We start from the raw sequence: 7,500 nt of genomic DNA on the forward strand, positions 1-7,500 counted from the left end.
CTGCTGTCTTAAGCAACCAACGCCTTTCATGGTTTCCCATGAGCGTCGATTCGGGGCTCTTAACTCGGCGTTTGGTTCATCCCACAGCGCCAGTTCTGCTTACCAAAAGTGGCCCACTTGGCACTCCGATCCGAGTCGTTTGCTCGCGGCTTCAGCATATCAAGCAAGCCGGAAGATCTCACCCATTTAAAGTTTGAGAATAGGTTGAGGTCGTTTCGGCCCCAAGGCCTCTAATCATTCGCTTTACCGGATGAGACTCGTACGAGCACCAGCTATCCTGAGGGAAACTTCGGAGGGAACCAGCTACTAGATGGTTCGATTAGTCTTTCGCCCCTATACCCAGCTCCGACGATCGATTTGCACGTCAGAATCGCTACGGACCTCCATCAGGGTTTCCCCTGACTTCGTCCTGGCCAGGCATAGTTCACCATCTTTCGGGTCCCAACGTGTACGCTCTAGGTGCGCCTCACCTCGCAATGAGGACGAGACGCCCCGGGAGTGCGGAGGCCGCCGCCCCGTGAAGGGCGGGGAAGCCCCATCCTCCCTCGGCCCGCGCAAGGCGAGACCTTCACTTTCATTACGCCTTTAGGTTTCGTACAGCCCAATGACTCGCGCACATGTTAGACTCCTTGGTCCGTGTTTCAAGACGGGTCGTGAAATTGTCCAAAGCTGAAGCGCCGCTGACGGGAGCGATTATTCCGCCCGAGAGCATCCCGAGCCAACAGCGGCGCGGGTCCGGGGCCGGGCCAGGTAGGTCCGTCATCCGGGAAGAACCGCGCGCGCTTGCCGGGAGCCCGAGCGCCCAAAGGGGCGAATCGACTCCTCCAGATATACCGCCGGGCAGCCAGCCAGGACACCGGGGCTCTGCCCAACAGACGCGAACCGAGGCCCGCGGAAGGACAGGCTGCGCACCCGGGCCGTAGGCCGGCACCCAGCGGGTCGCGACGTCCTACTAGGGGAGAAGTGCGGCCCACCGCACACCGGAACGGCCCCACCCCGCGGCGAGTGGAAAGGCAACCGGACACGACCCCGCCGCGGATTGCTCCGCGCGGGCGGCCGGCCCCATCTGCCGAGGGCGGAGGCCAGTGGCCGGATGGGCGTGAATCTCACCCGTTCGACCTTTCGGACTTCTCACGTTTACCCCAGAACGGTTTCACGTACTTTTGAACTCTCTCTTCAAATTTATTTTCAACTTTCCCTCACGGTACTTGTTCGCTATCGGTCTCGTGGTCATATTTAGTCTCAGATGGAGTTTACCACCCACTTGGAGCTGCACTCTCAAGCAACCCGACTCGAAGGAGAGGTCCCGCCGACGCTCGCACCGGCCGCTACGGGCCTGGCACCCTCTACGGGCCGTGGCCTCATTCAAGTTGGACTTGGGCTCGGCGCGAGGCGTCGGGGTAGTGGACCCTCCCAAACACCACATGCCACGACAGGCGGCAGCCTGCGGGGTTCGGTGCTGGACTCTTCCCTGTTCGCTCGCCGCTACTGGGGGAATCCTTGTTAGTTTCTTTTCCTCCGCTTAGTAATATGCTTAAATTCAGCGGGTAGTCTCGCCTGCTCTGAGGTCGTTGTACGAGGTGTCGCACGCCACACCGCCAGCCGGCTGTGCACGCTACCGAGAAAGTACCGGTATGCGAACCGCCAGGCGACGGGCGCGCATCGCACGTTTGAGGAGACGCGGCCGGCCCCACAGGCGGCCGCGACACTCCCAGGTCTGCGAAGCGGGGCAAACGCCGCGCGCTTCAGTATACGTAGCCGACCCTCAGCCAGACGTGGCCCGGGAACGGAATCCATGGACCGCAATGTGCGTTCGAAACGTCGATGTTCATGTGTCCTGCAGTTCACATGTCGACGCGCAATTTGCTGCGTTCTTCATCGACCCACGAGCCGAGTGATCCACCGTCCTGGGTGATCTTTTCTCAGTTTCCGCCGTCTCTTTCGAGACGGTCGCATAGGCGGGAGTGAGGCGTGTGGCGGCCCCTGTTCCAGCGTTCTGTGTCCAACGGCCTCACGGCCGACGGGCGTCGTACGGCTCCACACCGGAGCGGACAGGCACTCGGGCGAAAGTCATTCAAAACCGGCGCCAGGCGCCAGGTGCCGCAGGCCAGCCGCTCCAGCGCTTCAGCGCTCGTACCACACAACATTGCCGCTAGTTTTGAGAGGCACGCGTGGTTCCGCACGCGGCGCACGGCTACGGCGAGCCGTACAGGTAGCGTGTTGCGCGACACGACACGCACATCGAAAGACATGCAGTCTAGTCGGTAATGATCCTTCCGCAGGTTCACCTACGGAAACCTTGTTACGACTTTTACTTCCTCTAAATGATCAAGTTTGGTCATCTTTCCGGTAGCATCGGCAACGACAGAGTCAATGCCGCGTACCAGTCCGAAGACCTCACTAAATCATTCAATCGGTAGTAGCGACGGGCGGTGTGTACAAAGGGCAGGGACGTAATCAACGCGAGCTTATGACTCGCGCTTACTGGGAATTCCTCGTTCATGGGGAACAATTGCAAGCCCCAATCCCTAGCACGAAGGAGGTTCAGCGGGTTACCCCGACCTTTCGGCCTAGGAAGACACGCTGATTCCTTCAGTGTAGCGCGCGTGCGGCCCAGAACATCTAAGGGCATCACAGACCTGTTATTGCTCAATCTCGTGCGGCTAGAAGCCGCCTGTCCCTCTAAGAAGAAAAGTAATCGCTGACAGCACGAAGGATGTCACGCGACTAGTTAGCAGGCTAGAGTCTCGTTCGTTATCGGAATTAACCAGACAAATCGCTCCACCAACTAAGAACGGCCATGCACCACCACCCACCGAATCAAGAAAGAGCTATCAATCTGTCAATCCTTCCGGTGTCCGGGCCTGGTGAGGTTTCCCGTGTTGAGTCAAATTAAGCCGCAGGCTCCACTCCTGGTGGTGCCCTTCCGTCAATTCCTTTAAGTTTCAGCTTTGCAACCATACTTCCCCCGGAACCCAAAAGCTTTGGTTTCCCGGAGGCTGCCCGCCGAGTCATCGGAGGAACTGCGGCGGATCGCTGGCTGGCATCGTTTATGGTTAGAACTAGGGCGGTATCTGATCGCCTTCGAACCTCTAACTTTCGTTCTTGATTAATGAAAACATACTTGGCAAATGCTTTCGCTTCTGTTCGTCTTGCGACGATCCAAGAATTTCACCTCTAACGTCGCAATACGAATGCCCCCGCCTGTCCCTATTAATCATTACCTCGGGTTCCGAAAACCAACAAAATAGAACCGAGGTCCTATTCCATTATTCCATGCACACAGTATTCAGGCGGGCTTGCCTGCTTTAAGCACTCTAATTTGTTCAAAGTAAACGTGCCGGCCCACCGAGACACTCAATAAAGAGCACCCTGGTAGGATTTCAACGGGGTCCGCCTCGGGACGCACGAGCACGCACGAGGCGGTCGCACGCCTTCAGCTCGCCCCACCGGCAGGACGTCCCACGATACATGCCAGTTAAACACCGACGGGCGGTGAACCAACAGCGTGGGACACAAATCCAACTACGAGCTTTTTAACCGCAACAACTTTAATATACGCTATTGGAGCTGGAATTACCGCGGCTGCTGGCACCAGACTTGCCCTCCAATAGATACTCGTTAAAGGATTTAAAGTGTACTCATTCCGATTACGGGGCCTCGGATGAGTCCCGTATCGTTATTTTTCGTCACTACCTCCCCGTGCCGGGAGTGGGTAATTTGCGCGCCTGCTGCCTTCCTTGGATGTGGTAGCCGTTTCTCAGGCTCCCTCTCCGGAATCGAACCCTGATTCCCCGTTACCCGTTACAACCATGGTAGGCGCAGAACCTACCATCGACAGTTGATAAGGCAGACATTTGAAAGATGCGTCGCCGGTACGAGGACCGTGCGATCAGCCCAAAGTTATTCAGAGTCACCAAGGCAAACGGACCGGACGAGCCGACCGATTGGTTTTGATCTAATAAAAGCGTCCCTTCCATCTCTGGTCGGGACTCTGTTTGCATGTATTAGCTCTAGAATTACCACAGTTATCCAAGTAACGTGGGTACGATCTAAGGAACCATAACTGATTTAATGAGCCATTCGCGGTTTCACCTTAATGCGGCTTGTACTGAGACATGCATGGCTTAATCTTTGAGACAAGCATATGACTACTGGCAGGATCAACCAGGGAGCTGCGTCAACTAGAGCTGAGCAGCCGGCCGCCCGGGAGTGTGTCCCGGGGGCCCGCGCGAACACGCAAGCGTCCGCTCAATCATTCTGCAAACAGGAGGAGGCTGAGCTCCCCTGCACAATACACCTCGAAACCCTCTCAGGTCCCGGCGGCGCGCAGCGCCGTCCCAAGTACTTGGTCGGGTTCGAGAGAGGCGCAATCGCCCGGAGTTAGGCGAGTAGACGCTTTCGGTGCGACCACCCGTGCTCCCAACTGAGCTTGCCGCTGCCGACAGAGGCCCGGGAGCGTGCTGTCGTGGCATTGCCGGCGGGAGACAACACGCGCCACCTACGGTGACCGGCAGCTCCAACGCCAGCGCCACAGAAGGACAAAAGCCCCACTTGGGTGCCGAAGCGAACTCTCCCAGCACAGCGCACGCGCCAACACATCCGCACAGCTGCGATACAAACCACCAGCGAGAACCGCTGGGGCGACCGAGCAGCAGACGGCGTCGCGGCGCCGAGCGCCGGGCGGCGGCGCATCCTCAACGCACACAGTCCTCAATCGGACCAGCACACTGAAGATGTCCACCGCGCTTCGCACCGGGCCCGCGAGGACCTACTTTGGCCGCACGGCGCCGCGCGCAGGGTGCGCCGGCGCGCAGCTGCGACGCCTGCCGCGTCCGTCGGCCGGCGCGCCTGCCACTGGCCGCCCCCACCAGCCGGCTGTAGCGCGTGCGCCCACGCACCGCGCGGCCAGCACGCCGGGAGGCGCCCCCTCACCGGCCGGGGACGGTCCCACCCAGCCACCGCCGCGTATCGCTTCACACCCAGATGCCGTTCAGTTTCGTCGGCATGGTGGGTATCGCTGGAACAACCGGTTAGTACCTCAACCTATCGTCGCCATCACCGATTCACCCCTAGCGAGAACAACCGCACCACAACAGGTTACCATTTGTTCATTTGCGTAACTTCACCAGAAAACGCAGGCGTCCATCGCCATTTGCAACTTCAACGATTATTGCATGCCTGTGTCAGGTGTCACGCCACACTACGTCTGCCCACATACACGCAACAAAATGTGCACGCCTAGACAATACGTGGAAGGTGGCCCCCGTACGTATGCGATGTCCATTGCTCGAACGACTGTCAACCGGCCTCTGTAGCATGTCGCAGATATGGAACGCGGTGCACCATGCCATCACGGTGTGTGAGGAGAGACGACTAGGTCCGAATACATCAACAGACAGCTCATGCTGATCGCCATCCACGGCGTCCGTTCCTCCCACACGTCTCTATGGCGTACCACACTGCAATCCAGCTCTCATAGGGAGACGACACGTAGCTGCGTGCACAATATTTGCACTGTATGGTCCGCCGTTTTTGGGCGCAGTCGTTGTGCGGTCACACATGTGCCACGATGTATCATTCAGTACATAAGGACGAATGTGCAGTACAGATTGTGGTTCACGCGTACGACATCAGCGGACAGTTGACACAGGCCGCACCACAACGTAGCCTGAGTACGTCGCATGCGAAGGGCATTGAACATGCAAACTTCTCACCAACCAGCTTGCGAAGGCAGGGGGCAAGGTGGGGACGTGGGGAGGGGCGGCATGTACGTCCTGCTGCCATCCACATTACAGTGTACAGCAGGAGCATGTGGAAAGTGAGCAAGACTTGCAAGGTGTTTAACATGAAGCGATACACAGGGGTGCGGGCAGTGCGAGTAGCGAACTATATTGCGAGGGTTGCGGGTGGGCAACACTACAGTAATTGAACGAGTCGTATAACAATTACAGAGCAGGTTTAGGCGACAACGTGGGTTACGTTAAGGCGACAACATGGGTTAGGTTAAGGCACAACATGGGTTAGGTTAAGGCACAACATGGGTTAGGTTAAGGCACAACATGGGTTAGGTTAAGGCACAACATGGGTTAGGTTAAGGCACAACATGGGTTAGGTTAAGGCACAACATGGGTTAGGTTAAGGCACAACATGGGTTAGGTTAAGGCACAACATGGGTTAGGTTGAGGCACAACATGGGTTAGGTTAAGGCACAACATGGGTTAGGTTGAGGCACAACATGGGTTAGGTTGAGGCACAACATGGGTTAGGTTGAGGCACAACATGGGTTAGGTTAAGGTACAACATGGGTTAGGTTAAGGTACAACATGGGTTAGGTTAAGGTACAACATGGGTTAGGTTAAGGTACAACATGGGTTAGGTTAAGGTACAACATGGGTTAGGTTAAGGTACAACATAGGTTAGGTTAAGGTACAACATAGGTTAGGTTAAGGTACAACATAGGTTAGGTTAAGGTACAACATAGGTTAGGTTAAGGTACAACATAGGTTAGGTTAAGGTACAACATAGGTTAGGTTAAGGTACAACATAGGTTAGGTTAAGGTACAACATAGGTTAGGTTAGGTTAGGTTAGGTTACACGTTGTTGTACGGAAAGGTGTAGGGGGGGGGGGCGGGGGCGGCAGGTTCGTTGATAGTGATTATAGTAAGTGAATGCTTGTGACATGATCAGATTTGTCACGTCAGGATGCACCTTTGGCTTATTAGAGGCGGCGCTCCAATTCTATGCTTGTGTGAGACCTGTGTCTTTGACTCATGTCATTGTTTGTGCGCTGTGACAGGAGGTACTATTGTGATGTTGGGTGCACCGTTGTATAGGACATGTGTGGGTGTTGGTGCCTGGTCTGCGCAATGGTGGATGTCGAAAGGCTGGGATATTGTATTTTCCGCACGGACCTCCTGGTCTGGTTGTGATAGTGTGGATTGTGTAATGTGGCGGAGAAGATGCACTGGATGTTGTTCCATGCTGGTGCTTACATATTGTATGTGCGCCTGTTAGAAGCAGAGAGTGGTGCGTGATCAGAGTGTCTGGCTGACGTGTGGTTCCCATTTTGGGCAGACTCTTTCAGCATGTATACGGACAGTTGTGTATATTTGCTGTAGTTTGATGGCTCTGCATTGATTACTAATCAGCGCCGTGTGTACGGGTAATCTGGTTCCAGTCCAAAATGTTCCATCTGTGTACATTAGTGACAAAGACTCCCCCCATGCAGTGGGGCTCGGTCTGTTATAACTCTTCCGCGTAATATATTTGCCCCACGTTTTTGCGACTGCGAGTGCGAGTGCAACGCGCATGGGGACCGACATGCTGATGGCTCGGTATCGGACGCCGTACAGTGAGCAACGCGATCGCGTCTCTCGCTCGTAAGTGGTACAGGTCGCGGCTCATGTATACGGACAGCGGGAATGTCGCATATTGGAAATAACTCTTCATGAAACGCAAGTTATAGGGGTGGATTGCACTTTACGAGTGCGGGAAACG

The 7,500-nt window shown here is 55.9% G+C and overlaps 2 non-coding genes and 1 pseudogene across 2 annotated transcripts; all 3 read right to left on the reverse strand.

The window, feature by feature from the left end:
* LOC124741666 overlaps positions 1-1,571 on the reverse strand; it is a 4,230-nt pseudogene extending 2,659 nt beyond the window's left edge.
* Positions 1,572-1,759: 188 nt separating this feature from the next.
* LOC124741672 lies at positions 1,760-1,914 on the reverse strand. Its single transcript, XR_007010013.1, has one exon. It is a non-coding gene; the product is annotated as a 5.8S ribosomal RNA (ribosomal RNA).
* A 351-nt stretch (positions 1,915-2,265) lies between these two features.
* LOC124741653 lies at positions 2,266-4,174 on the reverse strand. Its single transcript, XR_007010003.1, has one exon. It is a non-coding gene; the product is annotated as a small subunit ribosomal RNA (ribosomal RNA).
* Positions 4,175-7,500: the final 3,326 nt, after the last annotated feature.

The sequence above is a fragment of the Schistocerca piceifrons genome, unplaced genomic scaffold, assembly GCF_021461385.2.
Source record: "Schistocerca piceifrons isolate TAMUIC-IGC-003096 unplaced genomic scaffold, iqSchPice1.1 HiC_scaffold_1976, whole genome shotgun sequence".
Lineage (NCBI taxonomy): Eukaryota > Metazoa > Arthropoda > Insecta > Orthoptera > Acrididae > Schistocerca > Schistocerca piceifrons.